This window comes from Pseudopipra pipra, chromosome 1, assembly GCF_036250125.1.
Source record: "Pseudopipra pipra isolate bDixPip1 chromosome 1, bDixPip1.hap1, whole genome shotgun sequence".
NCBI classification, from domain to species: Eukaryota; Metazoa; Chordata; class Aves; order Passeriformes; family Pipridae; genus Pseudopipra; species Pseudopipra pipra.
Window position 1 is genome coordinate 82,728,309 of NC_087549.1, and position 22,826 is coordinate 82,751,134.

Consider the following 22,826-nt stretch of genomic DNA (forward strand, 5'->3'; position numbering starts at 1 on the left):
CCAACACAGTTGATGAGTGATCCCACCAGGGGGTGGCTCACTAGACCTGCTGTTTACAAAGGGAGAAGGGCTGGTCGGAGTTGTGGTGGTCAGAGGCCATCCTGGGCACAGAGAAGATGAAATGATGAGTTTTTGATTCTTACTGAAGTGAGGAGGAGAATCAAAAAACCTCTACTTTCAACTTCCAGAGGGCAGATTTTGGCCTATTCAGGACACTGGTTCAGAGGGCCCCTTGAGAAACAGTCCTTAAAAACAAAGGCGTCCCAGAAGGCTGGACATACACTAAGATGAAAGTCTTAAAGGTGTAGGAGGAAGCTGTCCCTGTGTGCCAAAAGATGGGCCTGTGTGGAAAAAGACAGACATGGCTGAACACAGAGCTTTCACTGGAACTTAGGCTAAAAGAGAGAGTTTATGAACTTTGGAAGAAGGGGTAGCCTGCTCAGGAAGAGTACAAGGAGGTTGTTAGCTTATGCAGAGAGGAAACCAGAAAGGTGAAAGTTCACCTAGAACTCAATCTGAGCACTGCTATGAAAGATAATAAAAAATGTTTTTATAAATACATTAACAACAAAAGGAGGGCCAGGGAAAATCTCCATCCTTTATTGGACCTGGGGGAGAAAATTGTCACCAAGGATGAGGAAAAGGCTGAGGTACATAATGCCTTCTTTACCTCAGTCTTTAACAGAAAGACCAGTTATCCTCAGGGCAACCAGCCTCCCAAGCTGGTACACAGGGACAGGGAGACGAAGAGACACACTGTAATCAATGACTAAGTATTTAGTGTCCTGATGAGCCACTTAGACACTCACAAGTCTCTGGGAGTGGATTGGATTCACCCAAGGGTACTGATGGAGCTGGCGAAAGAGCTTGTCAAGCCAGTCTCCATCATTTGTCACCAGTCCTGGTTAACCAGGATGACTGGAGCTTGGTAAATGTGACACCCATATACAGGAAGAGTTGGAAGGAGGATCCAGGTCTGTCAGCCTGATCTTGGTGCCAGGAAAGGTTATAGAACAGATCATCCTGGCCGTGATCACAGGGCACATATAGGGCAACAAGGATATCAGGTTCAGCCAACATGGGTTTCAGAAGGAAGGTCTTGTTTGGCCAACCTGATCTCCTTTTATGACCAGCTGACTCACATAGTGGATGAAGTCTACCTGAACTTTAGTAAAACCTTTGACATAGTTTCCCACAGCATTCTGCTGGAGAAGCGGGCAGCCCACGGCTTAGGTGTACTCTTCTGGGTTAAAAACTGGCTGGACAGCTGGGACCAGAGAGTGGTAATAAATGGAGTTACATCCATCTGGTGCCTGCTTATTAGTGGGATTCCCCAGGGCTCAGTACTGGGGCCAGTCCTGTTTAATATCAATGATCTGGATGAAGGGATTAAGTGCATCCTCAGTCATTTCACAGATGACACTGAGTTGGGTGGGAGTGTTGACCTGCTGGAGGGTAGCAAGGCTCTGCAGAGGAATCTGGACATACTGGATCAATGGGCCAAGGCCAGTGGTATGAGATTCAATAACTTGAAGAGTCAGGTCCCGCACTGGGGTTACAACCACCTCATGCAGCACTTACAGGCTTGGGGAAGAGTGGCTGGAAAGTTTCCTGGCAGAAAACGACCTGGGGGTGCCGGTCCACAGACAGCTGAACACGAGCCCTGGTGGCCAAGAATGCCAATGGCATCCTGGCTTGTATCAAAAATAGTGTGGCCTGCAGAACTAGGGCAGTGATCATCCCCCTGTACTCGGCATTAGTGAGGCTGCACTTTGAATCCTGTGTTCAGTTTTGGGCCTCTCACTATAAGAAGGACATTGAGGTGCTGGAGCATGTCCAGAGAAGGGCAACAGAGCTGGTGAAGGGTCTGGAGCACAAGTCTGATGAGAAGCAGCTGAGGGAGCTGGGGCTGTTTAGCCTGGAAAAAAGAAGGCTCAGGGGAGACCTTATCACTCTCTACAACTACCTGACAGGAGTTTGGAGCAAGATGAGGTTTGGCTTCTTCTTCCAGGAAACTAGTGACAGGACAAGAGGAATGACCTCAAGTTGCGCCAGTGCATGTTTAAGTTGGACATCAGGAAGAATTTCTTCACTCAAAGGGTGGTTAAGCATTTGAATGGAGTGCCCAGGGAACTGGTGGAGTCACCATCCCTGGAAGCGCTCAAGAAACAAGTGGGTATTGCACTTAGTCCTATAGTTTACCTGACAAGATGGCATTCAGCCAAAGGCTGGACTCGATGACCTCGGAGGTCAACTTAAAGATTCTGTGATTCTGTAACACATTTTTAACAATTATGAACTAATTAGATGTGGGTGGATATAGAAGTGATATTGAGATTTTTCAGAAAGTCTTGAGAAAAATCTTGATTTTTCTACAGCCAAAAGTAAAACTCCTGTGAGCTTTTCTGAAAACAGGATTTTACCTGCTCTCCACTATCCTGACCATATTACAATTTTCAAAAAGTTATTTTAGTCTAATGGCTACATACAACCTGTCACAGGTATAAAATTTATTACAGCTGAAGAATCCTTTTGAATTCCTGTACAGTATTTATAAAAACAGATAATATGTATGATAAACAAAGGTAACACACAAGTTCCCCAGTGAAAGTTTATATTTCATCTAGGAATGCCTGAATACCAGTCTTTGGACTGCAAGGGTTTTTGTCTACCACTGTATCTCAGAAAACTGGGATTATACATATGAACAATTATTACTCGAGGAGACTATGACACCAAATTAGTTAAAGCAAACAAATATATATACAAACCAACATCTTTAGCCAATGTTCTTCCAAATAATCTGCCTGGGCTTTAACAAAAACTCCTGCAAAACTGGGTAAGCAGCAGGATACTTTCATATACTAAGAACTATTTTTTTTTGTCACTCTTTCTGTCACAAATGTTTCCAAAGGCTGGAGTTCAAAGCAATCTCAACATTGTTCAATAAGACTTAGAAATTAAACAGTTACTGCGCTTTGCAGAGTCCTTTGATTGAGTTCTGAAGGTGGAAATTCAGGATTGGTGCCAAGCAGAGTCTGTGATTTCTAAATGTCAAAAATCAAACCAGTGTTATCTCAGACATTTTTTCCAGACAAAATGTGCTTTTCTCTTACAGTTGCTGGAAATAGGATTTCTATTCCTAATCCTTTCTCCTTCTACATTTTTGCCTTGTAATACTACACAGTTTTCAGATTTTTCAGAAATGCTTCAGAATTAAGAGTTCTGCAATAGTGCCTTCCTTTATGTTAGCTTCTGACCTAACTGAATAGTTAAAACCAAAATAAAGGAAAACTAACCTAACTTACTAGGTAACTAAGCAAGATAACTTGTTTAGCTGCAGTCATTGCTGTGTTATTACAGATAACACTACCAGTTCCCAACAGAATACTTGTAATTTGTCTTGGTATCTTTCCATCTTTCCTAAAGCCCCAGATTTCACAGTCAAGTGAAAACTTTCATTAGAAAGGAAGTGTTAAGAACAGAACATGTGTGAATTTTTTAAAAATACTTGAAGTAGTGTCAGGATTTTATGATGCTTGGCTTGTGCTTTTTGGAGCTTGAAGTTGGCAATACACACATTCATATTTCCATAACTTGTAGCAATATTGCTGTCCTCTTCCTGTCCTCAGCAAAACACTGAGACAAAAAAATACCTTTCCTGATGCCAACTTTATTATGAAAATCATTTTCTAGAAAGAACCACATGAAATGCAAACCTAATGCCTTATCTTCCAGACTTGATTCTTAGGCTGTCTTCTTTTGGGGCCTGCCCTTCAGGGACTTCACCTGCACTTACCTACATCCAACTCCAGTCTTCCATTTGTTGGTAATGATGCAGCTAGACCTTTAGACAACAGCATGACCCCTTCAATGCAGTCAGATACTAGAGACAAACACTGTCTAGCTTTTAAAACTACCTTTCTATAGGTCACACATTTTTCACTGCAACTGTTTTCTCAAAACCAAAATAAAATACATTTTTCTATCTACAATTTCTTCATATTTCATGTAATTTATTAGAATAGAACATGAGTACAACATCTTGTGCAATTTAGTCCAAAACTTGCTAAATAGCAAGGGTGAAAAAGGTATCTCTCTCTAGAATCCAAGGAGGAAGAACCCTGAAAAAAAGACACCTTAGTAAATGCTTTGTTAAGATGATGTCATCAATATTTGCAAGTTTGATATCTTCTGGACACACATAGGCATGCAAGAAGACAGTGTTCTGGCTTTAGAGTCTTTGGAATTTGGAGTAAAGTCTTTAAATATCATTAACGTAATTAAATTACACCACGAAAATGATACAATTAACTTTGCAATGCTTTTTACTAAATTTACACAATGATCCCGAAGTAATTGAGACCCACCTCATCCCTTTGCTATACTGTTTGCCGATGAGCAACAACATAGACAGCAAATCAGTATTTTTTTAACCTAAATGTTTAGACAGCAGGTGATAAAATTCAGCTTTTCAAGTGCTGTAAAAATTCAAATTCATCTTCATGAAATTCAGATCTACACATTCCAGGACAGAGAAAAAATGCTGTTAATTGAAACTCACAACAATTCAACTTCATCTGACAAAAACATTTTATCTCATTTTGCATTTCCATGCAGCATCATTCACCAGAGAGCCATGCTGTAGGACCCTCCCTCTTGAGATAGCATGGGACTCAAAACTGAAACAAATTCTCACACTGGCGTAAAGGTGTATTTTATACATACTAGCAAGATAATGATTTGCACTGATTCCTTTTTGTGCAGACTGTAGCTCTAAAGCATTATTCATAAAACCTGCATAATGGGAAAAGCAATCTACCTTGATGATGTGATAGGTAAGTAAATGCAGAGATAGAGTGCAAGAAAGTATGTCTTTGCTTGGTGATGCCAAAAAAAAAAAAAGGAAATATTTCAGCTTATTTGCCCTTGAAAGACAAATGATTTTAACTGTGCATATGCCTCTATAGTGTATATTCTACTATAGAGAAGCACAGTTTGAATAGCTTATGTTTTCAGGGCTTCTCTAACATTCATTTTGCCTAGATTTCTGTGAATAATCCCAAATGCTGGACAGGCAAAACTAAAAAGAGTAAGATGTTAGCAAGAGAAAAAGGGAAATGGGCAAAAGATGGTGCTTGCATTCCTTGGGTAAAATTTGATTTTTTCTTTCACCTTTCAGTACCACGTTCACATACCATGGCTGACTAAGAAGTTTCAAGGCAGAATACCTGGGACAGCCCCAAGATGAAAAGAGGCTGAGGAAATTGATTTTCCATGCTTAATTCCTATCAAGTCTAATGAACAGAAATGATCTACTAGCCTTTTAGAAATGAGAAATGGGGAAATAAAAAAACATTGCCAATGTCTGCTGAGCAGGGTTCATTTTCAACTAGCATGAATATCTGTCATTTAAACATACAAGAAGCTGCCAAGCTGACAATGCTTTTCAATTATAAGAAAAGCCATGTCTGAAGTTTCTCTTTTCCTGAAGGGTGACATCTGCTCTGTAACTTAAAGCATCTGCACCGTCTCTTTTGCAATGTAAGATATCCATTGTGTCAGTTAGAACAAGGCAGGCAGATGCTCCTTACACCTCCTGTTAACTTGTGCAACAGTCATGTTGCCAGAGTTAATTAAGACTGACTCTTTGCACACTTGACTTGTGCAGACATATACCATCTTCTCTTCTTTGTTTCTAGGTGGCTTCCTTTCAAATATTATGGGTCATTATTATTAAACACAGTTTATCACTGTTCTCATTTGAAATATGCAGTTTATAACAGACACTATAACCACTGCAACAGATAATATCTCTCTCTCTTTCGGGATAGGCCATCCCTTCTCTTGTAAAATGAGAAGTTGGCTTTGATTGTCTCTCCATGGAGATATGCACTAAGATACCCAGTAGAGGACCTTGTCTGAGTTCTGAGATAGAGCTACTGAATGCAGTTTCCACCATCACATTGCCCAAACTTCAAAAATTTCATGGACAAAATCTGTCCTTTCTGCCTAGCCTAGATTCCCAAGAGAGTTTGAAGACCCCTTTCTATTACAACTGGGCTCCACAGTCCTAGCAATATTTTGCCCCTTTTAGGCAGGGCTTCAAAGAAAATATAATATTGGGCTACTTCATGCCTTCATGATTTCTTTCTCTTGGGGAGTGGCATAGCACTCATACCCCTCCATCTGTCTGGTCGTCTCCTCCTCTACATACCCAGAGTCCTATGATCAGCAGTAAGTGAAGGACAGAGACACAGAATAACTAAGTTGCTCTTCTACATAATGGAGGAGCACATGTGTTTTTCTTCATAAATTGTGAAAGAGTCCTCACATTTGCTCACTGCTTGCATGCTGCCCTCATTAGCACATGACTGACATGAAACTCTCAGTACTCGCCACACTGGTACACAAGAAGTGGGGAAAAAAGGCTAATGGGGGTGTTTTACTGATTTGGCAACAGAAATCGCAAAGGAGTAAGCTCATATGGAAACCAAACTGTAGTCACTTACCTGATAATTTGTAATTTTAGTTCATTTCTCATTAGTAATTTTATGAAACCCTAACGAACAGGAAAATACAGAATGAGCTATTTTTCACTCCTTTTCCAGGAGAGAGGCAGGTCTCTGAATTATTCTCCTCATTAAGTAAAAACCCTTCCATTTGGTTGGCATGACAGTGACACAGGATCTCTCAACAGCTATTTCAAAGGCTGTTGCAAACTACAGAGCTTCCTGTGTGAGAAACAAGTCTATACCTCCACATTATTGGGAGTTATGTGGATAAATCTCCATTCAATGAGATGAGAGTATGCCTCATTCAGCATCAAGTTAATAGCCAACATTTTCCAAATTCACCATAGCAACAATTATATAATGGCAAAGGGGTGAGAACAGCCTGCTAAAGCAGACTGTTGGGATGGTGGATGAAGCAATCAACACCTCACACTTTACCTTTGTTGCATACAAAGCTTTGGTAGTGGTCAGTGCAAAATCAGCAAGGTAAAAGACAAGAAGATGTGGTGTTCGATGGTGTCCTCTACCTACCTATGAGAAATACACAGCACGTTCTTGCAACTCTCATGAGCCCTACAGCTGCTCTCCAGGTGAAACATTGAGCATTTCAACATCCCAACTGGAAATAATACTGCAGTTTGAGATCAATGAATTGTGGAGTCACGCATATTCTTAAGATGTAAAATAGGGAATCAAGAAAAAGAAAATATTTTATTACCTCCAAAATTCCAAAACTGTACAGAAACCTATGTAACGCATCTCATAGTAAACTGTTGCTATGAGGTAGAATCTGTGAAGATAATAAACCAAAAAATCATATTGCCTTACAAATGAAAACAAAGCTAAGGAAAAGCTGATTTCATAATAACGTGCAGTATGGTAGTACACAGTGTGAGCTGGCCAACATCTAGCCCTCTATGCTATATCTCAGAAGATGGCATGCTTCGTTACATTCAGCTGCATGCTCCATTTTGCACAGTGTACATCTGTCTCTGAGGTTTTGTTCTCTCACATGGACATAATTATGGAACCCTGTTTACATCACTTCGACAAAATGAATATAAAATCGGGAAGAAATTCTAGGACGCAAGCCCATACACTTAAATGGTACCAGGCTGCCACGTTAACTACTTAGACCTCAGAATAGTCTCTCTGTTTTACCTCCAACCACCCTCCTCCACCCCAAAAAAATTATAAAATTGTATCCTTTCAGAACAACTAAGACCAGTGAAAGAAGATAACATTAAGTAAAAATAAGAGTGATAAAACTGTGACATAAACTAATACATAATGTCAAGTCACTGAACAGATCAAGTAATTTCCTTTACAGCGGTATAAGAACCCTTACCATGTTCAATAAACTCGGAAAACAGGCAACAATATGATGACCAAAACAAATCTCTAAAAATTAAAGGCAGGGCATGGGAGAGGGTGGGCAGAAGAAATGCAGAGTTGTAGAGCAAACTAAGTACAACTGTAATCAGGTCTAAGCAGGTAAGAGAAATACCTTAGTAACATGTGAAACAGTCAGAAGCGGAAAAACTTGAGATTTTTGCTTCTTGGCAATTATTTTATATAGTACTTATATCATTCCACATTCAATTTACACTGAATTCCACTGACCTAGCATACAATCAAGACAGCACAATAGCTACTTTATGGGCTGTGATAACAAAGTCGATATTAGCTGCTTACACTTGTTCATCTGTAACTATTCAATAGAACACCATGTCTTGAATCGTATGTGGCTTTAAATACTTTTTAAAATTTGTGAGTATGCACACTAAGCTAGCACCCAACATGCGCTTATTCTGTTGACAGAAATAAAAGATGTCCTTGGGTATTCTTAACAAAAGAAGTATGAAGGATTCATTATAAAAATAATTCCCAGTTACCCTCTCAGTCACAGAAACTAGATGAAAAATTCAGAAGTCAAACTGAAGCAGGATAGTTTTTTGGTTTCTTAAAGGTATCTATGCCTTTTACATCTCATGAATAATTACAAATGTAATTACAATTTTCACCTTTTGTGTTTTCAACTCAAGTATGAGCAATATGTGATGATGGGTTAAATTCAGTGTTTGGGTTTTTTTTTACTTCATCTCTAAATTTATATGGTTCCTCTTTGTATTACTCAGTGACAGCACAATGGTGGATAGAAGATTAGAAATTATGCTCTTCATAAATATCTGACACATTTTGTGCAGTTTTGTTTAAACTATCTTAATCTCACAGAAGCAGGTGGTACCTGTGTCCTATTCTCAATATGACTATATTAACAACAGGTAAATTTGGCTTTTTTAGAGAGAATTAAAAATCTCTACAATAGTAATACATACAAACCTTATCCTTCTTGCAACACTTGTGAAATTTCATCATACTCTTCTCAAAAAGTACCCTAAGACTTTCAGGAAAAGGGGGAAAAAACCTCACATGCACTCGGAGGAGCAGAGCTGATTTAATAGCTTGCTTTTTCCAGCCTGAGCCTTTCTAAGCACTCCTTTGAACTGATGCCCTTTCAGATTCAAATAGTATGACTAATAATTGCCATATATGTCTCAGAATCTGCTATGCCCATTAAGCTATAGTTAGTTTTTCCTCCACCTCTTACTACATCAAACACAACAGTCACCTTTTTTTAGTGATCTCTCACTTTACAGACATACCTATTTGTCTTATCTTTCATTCCTTATGTAGCCTTTAACTGACTTACAGTAAGCAACCCAGTAGTGTGGCGGTTAGTGCACAGAATGATGTTTGCTCCTCTGTTCATTTAAGCCTACCGAGTCTTGTATTAGAAAGATAATTAAGAATCTCACCCTTTTTGTTTATTCAAGCCCTTGAAAATCCCATCTTCCTTTGACTTTAATCTGGTAAACCTTTGATGTTAGTTGTTAACCTGCTTGTATTTATCAACAACTCAAAATTCATATTACCGTAGAGAAGCAACAAGCCTCTGCTTAGTCTGTGCACGTGCTGGTGGGGAGGGGGACAGTGGTGGAAAGGGAAGCTTGATTGAACCAATTTCCATTAACAAATCCTTTACACTTGAAGGATTTTGTCTTACCACAGGATATTCGGGCAAGTTACTGCCTAAGAAGTGTGTTGTAAATGTGGAGGTGTTTATAGACCAGGAAATATTTACTTGCTAGGAGAGGCACAGATAAAAAGATACGGTTTCAAGGAAAATGCAGATGCTGCTTACTTTAGAATTCTCTGTTTCTTAAGGTTTTTATATTTATAGACATTCCCTTGGTGAGGTCATTTTTAAGTACTTTTTTTTCCCACAGGTGTTTTTACAAGTCACAGAGGCACCCCAATAACACGGCACATCCTTGTCCCGTTTAGTCTGGCTGATTTCAATGTCCTCACTTACACCAAAAGCGGTAGCTCATTTCCTCTGCTGTACCAGTGGTCTGGGGTCTAAGTCTCCTACAGGACACACATGTGACCTCAGCAGTGGTTCCCCCCCTAAAAAACCCCCAGCCATTCACTGCAGCCCGCAGGATTCTGCTTCTGGTGAGACAGTGCAAGGACTTCTCTGTGGGCTGAGACCTGGACCACCAAGTATTTCAGATAAATGAAACTAATATGGTGTCTTTGACATTACCTGCAGCCTGCCCCACATTTCACATGAAGCTGGCACGGGCAAATTTCTAGAACAAAAAAGGAAAAAAAGAGCGTTCTTCAGAATGCTCAGTGGTGTTCCACAAATCAGTTCAAAATGCTGGTGTCAGACATCCACAAAGTTTGTACTGATGACCTGGCTATTTATAGTCAGAGGAAAAGCAGCAGCACATTTCCTCTGCTTTCCACTCCAGCGCTTACACCCGTAAAGGCCTCATTTAGGACCTTATCCAGACTACAGCCATTGATCCCTTGCTGTCAAATCACCTGGGGCAAAGTGCAAGTACAGAGCAGGATGCAACTGTGGAGCTCAACTTTGCTTAAATTGCCTGGTGCCTTGTTGGCATTCAGAGTTCACATTGCTGCAACCAAGGTGGGCCACCAAGAATAAAAACCACCAAAGGTCTGGTTGCATAGCGAGCAAGATTAATATGGCTCGTGGTTCCTTCCTTTGACATTTACCAAATCCTTTTACTCTGTGTAGAATAAAGTTATCCCTGAGAGAAAACCAAAGTCAATTCACACTTGCCCCACATAAAGTCAGCAGCCTGTGAAAAGTTTCATAGACACCATAACATCTGGCTAAAGGTCCAAATAATAGGACCCAAAAATCCCTGTAAAGTATGAACAAAGGGTGTCTCTGAACACGTGGACCCAAGGGAACCACGTGTAAATATATGTTTATTACTATTTAGTTTACTTTTACAAAAGTCAAGAAAGGTGCATTGGGTGAAAAGGAAATGCTAATTGCTGCGCTCTCAAAAAGTCCTTCTCAAGGTTCCAAAAAAAGGAGATAGATTCTCTTCTCAGGTTGAAAGCACTCTCGCTGTGCTGGACTGACAGAGCAGCACAGTTTGAAGTTGAAAAGAGGGATAGCGTGGCTGCTGCTCTTTGAAGAGTGGAATAAGAAAGAGTAGCATTTAAGAAGCTTTTAGAAAAACATACCTTTTTCTGGGGAAAAAAATATGTATATTTTAAAATGGCAGAAGTTTAATGAAAAGTGAGGAAAACCTCATTTTATGAAACTTTGTTTTGGCGATCCATTTTCTATGAATAGCACCTTTTTCTCCCTCATTATTTCTCCCATCCAGGAAAAAGGTTCTGTGGCAGGACTGATAAAAGAGTCAAACACCTGTATTGATGGATTTGTTTTTAAGCATTGTTCATACTTGGCAATGATAAATTATCACTTTACACATACATGCATATATAGGATGTGTATATGTGATTGTAGAAATGTATATATGCACTACACCATATAGATATACACACCCTACACATCCAACTTGAGAGACCATAATATGCATAAATATATACATGTAAGTGGAACAAATTCAGACCTTGGCAGTAGTGCATGCATTTAACCTCACTTATGCAAATAAACCCACCAATTTAATCCTGGACAGCAGCAAACAGCCATAATTTCTTTTCAGTGGTCAAACCTTTACCTTAGATTTACGTGTAAAATTTTCTTCCTAGTCAAAACAGCACAAAAGAAATCTGGTCCCATATATTCCCTTATACCCCCGAAAAGGGGGAACATCTCCCATAGTCACAAACATAAAGTGAAATTGCCTCTGAGATTTTAGTTATTTGTCAACCAAAAAAAAATAGTAATTGTCTAGTGTTGATTACCACAGCCATTAAATATTATTGCTGAACCAAACACTATTTTTTTTTTGTCGAGTAATTTTTGAACATTAAGGACATTACTGAGGATGGTCAGTATCATGTCAGACCAAAAATCCAGCCAGCCCAGTACCTTGTCTCTCACAGTGGTAAAAAAAAAAACAAAACAAAAAAAAAAACAAACAAACAAAAAAAAAAAAAAAAAAAAAAAAAAAACAAACCAAAAAAACTCACAACACACAGCAAACCCCAAACCCACAAACAACAACAAAAAAATAACAGTAGAGCAGGTACATATTTGTTTTGGTTTATTCTTTGCCATGATACCATTTGTTTTAGAGTCCCTTCCATTAATGAGTCCCAAGAACACAACCTGTATTGTCCTCATCTGATACTACTTCACGCTGTTTTATACAGATTCAAATCCACAGAGACCAGAAAAGGTTGTACAGAGTTTAACAAGCAGTTCTTAAAAGGGTGGGAGCTAAAATTATCTCTGGACAAGAATCCCTGCTTTAGAGTAGGACAGTGCATTCTGCCAAGTAGGAAGAAACAGATGGGGGCTGAGAACTTCAGATGCCTTCCCCTATGACAGGGCCTGCACCCAAAAGGCAGCAGTTGCAAAGCAACACAGACCATGAGAAAAAAAAAGCCCAAGATAAGGGAGCATACATATGATCCCGCCTCTTTGCACTTTTGGTTATCAGCTACTAGAACTGAGCCAGCATGGAAGGAAAAGTACCCTGCTGCTGATTCTGACCTAAAGCTGATTACTCTTCCCTACAGGCTAGGATATGATTAGGAAGCAGATCCAAGTTCCCCAGTTTTGTCTCTTTTGTATTCCCAGGAGCATGTGATTAGACAAATACCCCTTAATCAGGGTCAGATTTACGGCTAGATCCCATACCAATATGAGAACAGGGGAGAAAAACATGAGACAGAGGAGCTAAGAGTTCTGGATCTCCCTCTCCCCTGCCGTGTGTTTTTGGTTTGTGCCCTGCCACTCCATACCCAAAAACTGCTGCTTGCTAGGGCTATTCCCAGCCCTGGCTATTTTTACATCTCTGAGTCCAATCTTGTATTAATCACTCAAGGTACTTCTCAGCCCCCACAGTCGAAACATATAAGCTGACATATTCTGAAAACACACTGTCATTGTTTTACCAGATATGACTCCCACACTGAAGTTGCCAGAGTAGATGAGATCAATGGTCAACACATACTTCTATCCCAACTCAGAGAGTAAACAGGTCTAAGTGATTCCAAAGAAAGGATAAAAGGCCTTCACTGGACAGTTAGGCAGAGCTATCCCCCACTGTGGGCCAATTTCAGGACCATTTCAGGCAGTCACTGTTTGGCTTATGCCCTTGGAGCATACATACTACCCTCCCTTATGAATTTTTATCCCAACTAGCAAAACTACCAGTAATTTTATTTGTAACATGCAAGGCTGAATTCTCTATACTAAATTCACTGTCTCAGCTGTAAAGCCCTTCAGACTTTTTTTGCTGCAGAGAACATACTTCCTTTTAGGTATGAATGGGACAGCACCGTCCCATTCGTACCTAAGCACACACTACTTGGAAAGACAATGTCAAATCTAGTAACAACGTATTTTACACTGTCATTTAAAACATCAAATTTGCTTAAGAAAATTTCCCTTCTTATTCCATGCACTACACCACTGTACAACTTTCTGGTGAACTAGCCTCTCTATTTGAAAAAAAAGAGAAAAACAGAATGCAGGAAAATCCCAAGTGGTTTCACATGGGATCCACTCAAGAAACAGAGGGGATCACACAAATAATCTAAGAGTTCTGAGTAGCCATCTTCTATATTTAATAAGGTATGACGAGAACGATGTGCCATAATAGGACCGTTGCATTTGGATCACACCGAACTGGATAAGAGTACCACTATGTCTATCTTATTTTTTTCAAGTTATGTTATTTTCTGTATATGTAGTTGTGATACTCACTCTACTACCGAATTTATTAGCAGATAATATCCCATGTAAACTCATTAGCATTATTTATGTTCAGAAATTCAAGAAGTACTAGCAATGACAGACAACAGATTTGATTTTCAGGGTAATTATTAGGTTTCCTCAACAAAAGAAACATAATGTGCACAGTCAAATAGAGAAGTTTGCAGTTAAAGCACTTTTCCACCCTTCCCCATAAAAAGCACTGAAAATAATGGAAATTCATAGACTTACATAGAAATAGTTTGGACTTCAAAAAGTCATCTAGTTCATATCTCCTCTCAAGGTAAGATGAATATACATAATTTAAGGCACTTAATCTACCTCTCCATTCCTGCAGTGTTGTCCCTTATTATAGCTGCATTTTATGTATGTGTTATGCCTTTACATAGACTAAGTCACTAGATAACTACAGTTTATCATACATCTCTATTAAAACTAATAATTTTGAGAGTGAGAACATCTGTTCACCCAATTGTCCTTCTCGTAGAAACTTCTTTTTAAACCTAATATAATTGTTCACATTCCTGGTCTTTATCTTGCCAACATACAGTTTACAGAACTTAAATGTCTCAGCACAGTTGATGCAAATTTACACAGCACCTTTATGTGCATTTCTTCAACTCTTGTATGTTGCTCTTTACTTATACCCTGGCCTTTGGAAATGGCAGGTCAGTCTAGTAGCTCTCACCAAGCAACAGCACTGGGGTGCTGGTAAATGGAAATAAATTGTTCAAGAACAAAGCTCAAAGAAAACTATAGATAGGGTTTATATATATATATATATATATATATATGTGCGTGTGTGCACGTGTGTGTATAATTTAAAAAAAAAAAAACCAAACAAACAGACTATACTTGCAAAGCCTATGTTCTGCATCCACTGCATTCCTTTCCAGTTATGCAGTTCCAGCCAAACAACAGATCAGGTTAGGTCATTTCTCACAGAAGCATGATTCATTCCTCCTAGGAGCCATAAGGTTAAACCCCATAAAATGTAAATCCCGTTTCAGGTTTCTCTTGAGACTGCTTTTGTTCCATTCAGGTATGTGTTCTGCCTCATCACAACTGAATTCAGTTGTATTAAAACTAAACAAAGACATTCCTGAGGAATCCAAGTGAAGTGTGACTAAATTATTGTCTCCTGTACTTCTCAAGCACTGTTAAAAATGAGACTTCTTTAGTTATTCTAGGGACAAAAAAATCTTGTCCCAACATGGGGTGTTAGATCCCATATTGGTTTTAACAGACTCCTTATAAAGTTTCTCTTTTGTACTTCCCAGCATGCAGTTTGGTTTAGTGGTGGTTCATTCATTGTAGTGGTTATTTGCCCTAAGGACAACCAAAAGTCCTGATGACATGACTAAGAGCCTATTTGAAGGAATGGGTTTGAACCATGGGGCATTTTGGATTGAAAAGAAAAAGAAAATGGCAAAAGCTTTGAATCAAGAATTTAAATGATCAACATCCAAACTAGAATTGCACCAATGTCCCTCAGGGATGAACCTTAATATATATAAAGATCCTCAGTCCTGCTACTGACATTATATTACACTGAGTAGTTCCTTTCCTCAACCCAAGAAAGCCCCAGCACAACGTACATGAAATATAACACTGATTAGGGACCAGGAACACCATCACAAATTCCAGAGATTAGCCTCTGCAGATCAGACTCAGATGGCTGGGGGAAAACACTTTATCAACCACTAGAAAACATATGCAGCTTTGATTCCACTGTTTCATGTTGGACTTCTGTTTCTTTTGGCATGTGTTTGCAATATCAAATGCCACAATACTGATGAACACTCAAAGACCATATGATATCACTAACAAAGTGCAAACTCAACAAATCCCAAGATGTCTAGCAATGGAGTTCAGACTCTATGTCCTTGTAAACCCATATCCCCTGGTTTCTTGGTTCAATAGAATGCCGATTGAGAAAAATACATGTCACTGGAATTTGAAAGTCTGCTGTGGAATTCCTCCCATCCCTCCATCACTTTCTACATGTTGATGCTGAAATGTAGTAAACAGGCATTCATAGAGATCATATTCATCTTTAAAAGTGAGCAACTGCTGGCTTTGTAAAGCCATGCTGACATTTTGCCACCTTGCTCTGCTGCCAATAAAATTTGGTAATTTAATGAAGTGGAGATCTAACAAATGCGCAAACCTTGGTGGATTATCAGCATCAAGGTTTGCATTACAGTGTGTGAAAAAAGGATTAAAGAAGTACTTTTTAGTTATAATAAACCCTGAGCATTGGATTAAAGCGCAATGGAGCTGGCAAGAAGGATACAGTATCTATAGAATTTAATGGTAACATAGCTCTATCAGGCCCTACAGCTTTAATTTCAATACAGCATTTTCTTCTTAATCCCTTGTTTGCCAGCAGTAACGTTGTTGGATTACAGTGACCACCAGGCTGTGGCTATTTACATAAAAATTAGGCAAATGTCTTTAATAAGGACAAAATTACATATCTGTTGGATATTAAAAAGGTTTTATAACTTTGAACCTTGCTGCTTCTGTGATTTTCTGCTAAGTTTAAAAGATCAGGAGAACTCCTCCCTTTCCCTCACAGAAGTCAGCAAAAACTTCCAGCCATTATCTGCCACAAGAACTTCACATTGAAAGCTGAGGGGCTCAGTAAGCATGTCTGAACCAAGCTAACATTTTGTCGGTCATAAAACAGAGAGCAGATTCTCAATTGATTTAAATTGCCAGCCCTACCCTAACTTCAAAGTACTAATTTTGGTTTATGTTCTCTGTGCCACAGGAATAACTGACAGGCAGGGACAGGTTGAAATAGCAAAAAAACGATCCATATCCACTAAATATTTTTCTCTACTTGATTTTAGCATTCCTGCCCTGAATATCTATCCACTCGCTCAAAGTGATTTCCCCTGTTCCTTCATAATTTTCTGAAGCAAGAGATTGAAAAAACTTCACCTGGCACCATGGCGCTGGGGCTGAGAGACTAAATACAGTCCTCAACAGCAGCAACCCAGATTCAAGAAATGAGGAGCTTGTACTGGAGATGTAAGCAAAGGTAGCCCCGTTACAGATGGGTAGCCCCAGCATATCTGTTCTTCACCAGGAGCTGAAAGCTAGGGTAGCACATGAACTTGCAAGAGTGGGGAAAGGAGGCTAGGAAAGATAGAAGGGCAGCTCTAGCCACTTATATAATCAGAAGGCATACAGAGGAAGAAGTATCTATTAGGATCACTAAGAAATAACATCTATGCTTTAAGGTTTTGTTTTACATCACCTGGGCAACAAAGAGAAAGGATGCTCAGTTTGGCCAGTTTTAACTCACCCACAGCATGAGCTTGTCAGGTTGCTGTGGAAGCAACAGGCAAATGAAGAGCTCAGGACAACAGGGTGCACATCACTACTGTCAGCCAAGAAAAGCAGAGAAAGATATCAGGGTATTATATCCTTTCCTGCTTCTCTGCAACTTTCTTTAACTTCTGCTTGTGGTAGGCAGGTGGTGACCCAGCCTGTGGTTTTGGAAGGAGGAATGGATGGATTTGTAGAAACACACTTCACTGCTCTTCTGTACAGAGGGTGCATGGGACCAGATTAATGCAGAAAGTTGTGTCATGGAGTACAAGTGTAAGGTGTTTTGTCCACATGCCTGTGCAGAGGAGTAAAACACGAAGGGGAGGGGTTTGAGTATGTGCTTATGCAGAGCACCTGGCTATTCTCACAGGAGGTAACACTCTCAGGGTTCACCAGCAATCCAATGAGGGGGACAAAGTATGTTATATAAATTGAAATAGCTTTGGTAGGAGAGTAAGAGCAGCCATATGGGAACATAATAAGGAGAGCACTTTATGAAATGTATGTCCATTCAGCAGATGACAGAACTAAAATGACATCTTCCACAGCATTTGAGAGGGAAGCCTTCCTCCCTGATCTCCACCTCACCCCACAGCCACCATTTGGTAGATTGTTTTTACATTGACCAGCTTATTTGACAAATCCAACCAAAGCATAACCCTTAAAAAGAGACTTAAGTTATATTAGGGTTCTTTCTTTAATATGGGTGCTACATAGAAAGCCCCATTTTCTTTTCCTTAAAAATCAACTTTAAGCTAAATAGTATTTTTAAAATATAATATGTGGCTCCTGTCTTGCATTTTCCCATTCATCACATTTGACTGATTAGAATACCTAAGACATTTATTGAAAATGAACAAACAAAAAAACACTGGAACCAAGACATCAATAATTCTAACTTTGTTTCTTACTAAACATGGGCTTGTATGTTGGTTATATTGAATAGTTGTGGTTTATTTGAAGCAGGCCATTTGCTTTACTGCAAATTATCTGATTATTCCAGCAACTTAAGAAAACGATTTTCTAAATAAAGCTTATTTCCATTCTTTCATTATGGAAAATAGATAATAAAAACATTACTGAAGAGTTCTGTCCTAGCTTTTTTTCTAATTTGCTTCATTTTTCTTGTAGCTGCTTTTTCTGGCCCTTACTGCACTATTAATATAGGGGGGAATAAAAGTGATTATTTTATTTTTTTCTCTCCCCCCCAAAAAATGCCTCTAATAAGATGACTATTCCCTTGTGCCTGAGAATGTAACTTCTTTCCTCCAGGACCTGTTGTGAGTAGGAATTCTTTGTGTTCTCCTTAAGAGGTAGGATAGTTTTTCTGCTGAAAAGACATGGTTTACTTCCTCGCTTCAAGCCTGGCTAGTTATTATTGCTAGTGGGCAGTAAAACTAAGACTGTTTCTCTGTAATTCACCTCAGTCCTCCAACACCTCTACTCTGGCCCATTGTGAAAGTCAGAAAAAAGAAACCAAAGTGTTTTCATGAAAAAAAGATACCCATAAATCCTATGGAGGACAACCTATAATACTCCATTACATATCCTCAACATATCCTGTTATAACCATCTTCACCTGTCCTGTTAAAACATTTGTAGCTCTAAAAGTGTGATCTAGAAAGGGGAATGGCTAAAGGAGAAATGACATGCAAAAAAAAATATTTTGATAAATTGAATAGAAATTTAACTTTATAGTCTTTTTCATTTCTGTGTGTCACCCTATCCTGCTCCTTACTGCACTGATTATGCTACAGCTTAAGAAAGTAGCTGCTTAATACTTTATGCTAATTTCATACTGACTTTACCCCCATCATCCTTTAGCCAATGTAGACTTTACCAGGACACATTTTAATTACATTCTCTCTAAGGAAAAGACAGTTATTTTTCAGTTTTACAGATAGAGATTTTCATAATGAGAAGAAATTCCTTAGACACATTTCCTCAAAATTGCCCTTTACTAACCTCAAAAAAACAAAGCAACAAACCTCTGTCCTTCCCTAAGCACTCCTCATCCTTCCCAGTCTGACATTAGGGTGCTCCATAGATCCTCTCCACCAGAGTTGGCTCAGTTGCCCAGGGCTGAATCCAAGAGAGTGTGTGGCTGTGCAAGCTCACAAACAGCTTAAGAAAGCAATCTTGCACTATGTACCCTTTCTTAATTTGTGCATACTTATTATTTTAATCGATATCTTGGTAATTAAAATCCTGCATGATCAATTTTCTGGCCTTCCTACAGGCCTCTCTAATTTTAAAAAACATTTCCCAGTCCCCTAACTCTACACTGCTGTTGGCTGTTCCAAGAATCACCAAGCTCCCTCCTCTGCTTTCAAATTCTACAGAGACTGTCCTTGGCCATGTCAGCTAATATATTTTCTAAGACTTTTCATTACAAATTTAATAATATCATCCACCGATATTGTCAAGCCTCTGCTTGATTCTGCTTACTCTTCACTAAATGCAGTATTAAGCCCCCACTCATTTTCTTTACCCAGTTTTACCTCTGTTATTACACTCATAATACAACCATTATCTCTGGAGTGATTCTACCTACAGTCAATAGTCTTAAGCTCAAACCCTACTTCCTACAAAGCCTATGGGGCAACACCATTTTAAGAACACAAGATAGGTAAATAGTCCTTACTCTTGAGGACACATTCATACCTTAATATAGTGCCACAACCACAGTGATCAATACAGAGTAATTCATTTTAATTCTAAAGGCTCTACATCTAATAATCAGAAACCATTAAATATGTCTAAAAAGTAAAGTGGAGAACCACACACAAAAGGACTTCAAGTTTCTAGCTGGAGAACATGAGCAGCCCAAAGAGGACAAGCAGTACTTGTGGCCAAAACACAGGTTTTGGCTTTACTTGAAAGAGTAAACCTTTCTGTCCCTTGAAGCAAATATAGACTTTGTCCCTTCTATCCCCTATTCCTCCATTCCTTCCTCCCTAAAGAGAATAAGATGAGGTCGTATGTACTGGGCAGTCCACACCACACCACCCAGCTCTTAGAAAGACTGCAGCTCTTTAATAATCCAAGTATTTGAACCAAGTACTGATATAAAGGTAAAATCTTAACTTTGTCCTATTACAGCAACTATAAAAGCAGAAAGATTCCAAGATTTAGATTTCTATTCTCCTAAACTGGATGGGTTTGTTAGTTTTTGCTTCTGTCTCTTTGGGGGTTGGGGGGGGGGAGTTGAAGTGGAGTGGTTTGGGGGGGTTGAGGGGGGGTTTAATCTGAGAGCTGTACAGGGCAGAGAAATATTTTACAGTGTGTTTTTGTACAGGACCTCATGCAATAGCTTTCTCTAGGTGCCAAAGAAATATAACATTAATAAGCAAACCATAATTTCAGGCTTTTGCTTCTGAATTTATCACAACTGCAGCAACTGATATGTATATTTCCCTTTTTCTCATTTTTTAAGCAAAGAGTCTGAACTTCCTTTCAAATATCTCTGTTGTTGGGGTTTTTTTGAATTATATTATTGACATCAATATGCAACACTGCAGAAGAACTCTTCCTACTTATCCCAATAGACCACAAGTTACATTTTCAGGATGCCCTTGTTCAGAGCTTCTGATCCTGATCTGATTGAAGTCAAATGACAAAACTGTCTCTGAATCCAGTGATCCGGGACCAAGTCTTTACCATTCTCCCAAAGATTCAGGCAGTATTTCCCCCTCCCCCACCAGAGCTCTTGCACTTGGGAAGTTAGAGTCTCTGCTGGTGAAAATTAACCAGCTCAGTTGTATGGACAGATGTGGATCAATTCACACTATCTGAAGACTGAGACTGAAGGCAGTCACCCCTCTTTAAAAAAAAAAAAAAAAAAAAAAAAAAAAAAAAAAAAAAACACTAAAATAAAAGAAAGAGAAAGAAAAGTCAGCAGCAAAAAGAAAAGATCATTCACTCCTTAATTAAGTGACCACATTGCTAATCAGATTTTCCCATGAAGATGTTTCAATTCCCCTCTGCACACTATAGGGGAAAAGCTAGCAGCTGTAGTATGGGCTGTTGAGATTTTTCAAATGTCCCTCAGAGAATTAGAGCTGCAAGATGATTTCTGCCAATTAATTCAATAGGCCAACAATTTTCAGCACTGTTTGTATGTTAGCTAGGTCTGCATTAAGAAATATGAAATGGCCACAGGGCCTACATCTGTTTCCCTAAATAACCAGCAAAGCACAATTATCATAAATTTTTGATTAAAACCACAGACCACTGTATTATTTTCACCCATGGATGTTCCTAATGAACATAGTTGAGAAGTCCTTTCACCACCAACACATAGATTTAAGAGACCTGTGCTGAGCACTGCACAAGCAGACTAACACACAAAACATCACATTTCCCAACCAGTGCATAACACACATTTCACTCATTGATTAATGCACCTTCTCCCAATTTTCATTTCCTCTCATTGTAATAAAGAATAAGATCATGCAGCAAAGCTTCCTTCCCTTATGAAAATTTCCTACTGACACTTGTATCCTCTCCTGTCTTCTACTCATACCAGTTCTTCCTTCACTCTTCAACCTCTAAGCTCAAACAGCAGCTCAGGCACTTCTTGCTTGAGCCTGAACACACCCCACAAATGAAACTCTTGGCTGATCTTCCTGTCCACCATACCTACTTAGCTTTCAGCTGTCACCATAGCCAAGCAAATCACAGAATTGTTGGAGTTAGATGATCTTCAAGGTTCCTTCCAACCCAAACAATTCTATGGTTCTATGATGTCAGAGGCAGGGACACCTTTCACTAAACCAGGTTGCTCAAAGCTCCATCCCACCTGGCTATGAACACTTCCAGGAGTGGGGTACCCATCACTTCTCTGAACAACCTGTCCCAGTGTCTCGCTGCCCTCAAAGCACAGAATTTCTTCCCAATATCTAACCTAAACCTACTTTTTTTCAGTTTAAACCGTTCCCACTTGTCCTATCACTATAAACTCTTGTAAAAAGTCCCTCTCCAGCTTTTTTTATGGCCCTCCTCTGGACTTGCTCCAACAGGTCCATGTTCTTCATATGTTGGGGGCCCTGGAATTGGATGCAGTACTCCAGGTGGGGTTCCACAAGAGTAGAGTAGAGGGGTAGAATCCCCTCCCTCTACCTGCTGGCCATGCTTCTTTGGACTGGCTTTCTGATATGGCACATTGGTGGGTCATGTCAAGTTTTTCCTCCAATACCCCCAAGTACTCCTTCTTAGTTCCCAGAATAACAGCCTATGTAACTGATGCTGGATCACCCACAGAGCTGGCCTCCACTCTTGTTGCACAGGGCCCCTTTTCCCACACACCTGGTATGATATATGGCAGCATTGAGTGCTGGGGCCAGCTAGCAGAGCAGAAATTTAACCCAGCAACTATGAGCAGCCATAGAGAGCCTTCTGTCTATTTACCTCGTAGTAGCATTTTGTGAAGTACAAGTGCTAAGCAACACTCTCATTCCTGAATTCAGCTGTAAGAGGCGAACAGTAGACTAAGGGAAGTAACTGATTCTTTGCAAACTCCATTCTTTACAATTCACCATTGCTAGCTCATCTCCATAGTTCACTGCGGGGTTAAGGTAGCACTTAGAAGCAAGTTACACATTTTCAATTTGAAGCGTAAAAGACAAACAGCTACTTCTGACATGGTGAAAAGTGGCCTGGAAGACTCACACTAATACAAGGGGACAGAAATAAAGGCTGGAAAGCCATCTCAGACCATCTTCCTG

The 22,826-nt window shown here is 39.4% G+C and overlaps 1 long non-coding RNA gene across 4 annotated transcripts; it reads right to left on the reverse strand.

Moving 5' to 3' along the window:
* Positions 1-3,995: 3,995 nt before the first annotated feature.
* Positions 3,996-21,790, reverse strand: LOC135418787 (uncharacterized). 4 transcript variants are annotated; one of them, XR_010432675.1, is made up of 4 exons: positions 21,626-21,790; positions 10,126-10,171; positions 7,234-7,305; positions 3,996-4,124 (listed from the first exon to the last, which is right to left on the reverse strand). It is a non-coding gene; the product is annotated as an uncharacterized LOC135418787 (long non-coding RNA). The 4 variants fall into 4 exon arrangements; XR_010432691.1 differs by having other exon boundaries at positions 21,595-21,790; XR_010432693.1 differs by having other exon boundaries at positions 21,742-21,780.
* Between the last annotated feature and the right edge of the window lie 1,036 nt (positions 21,791-22,826).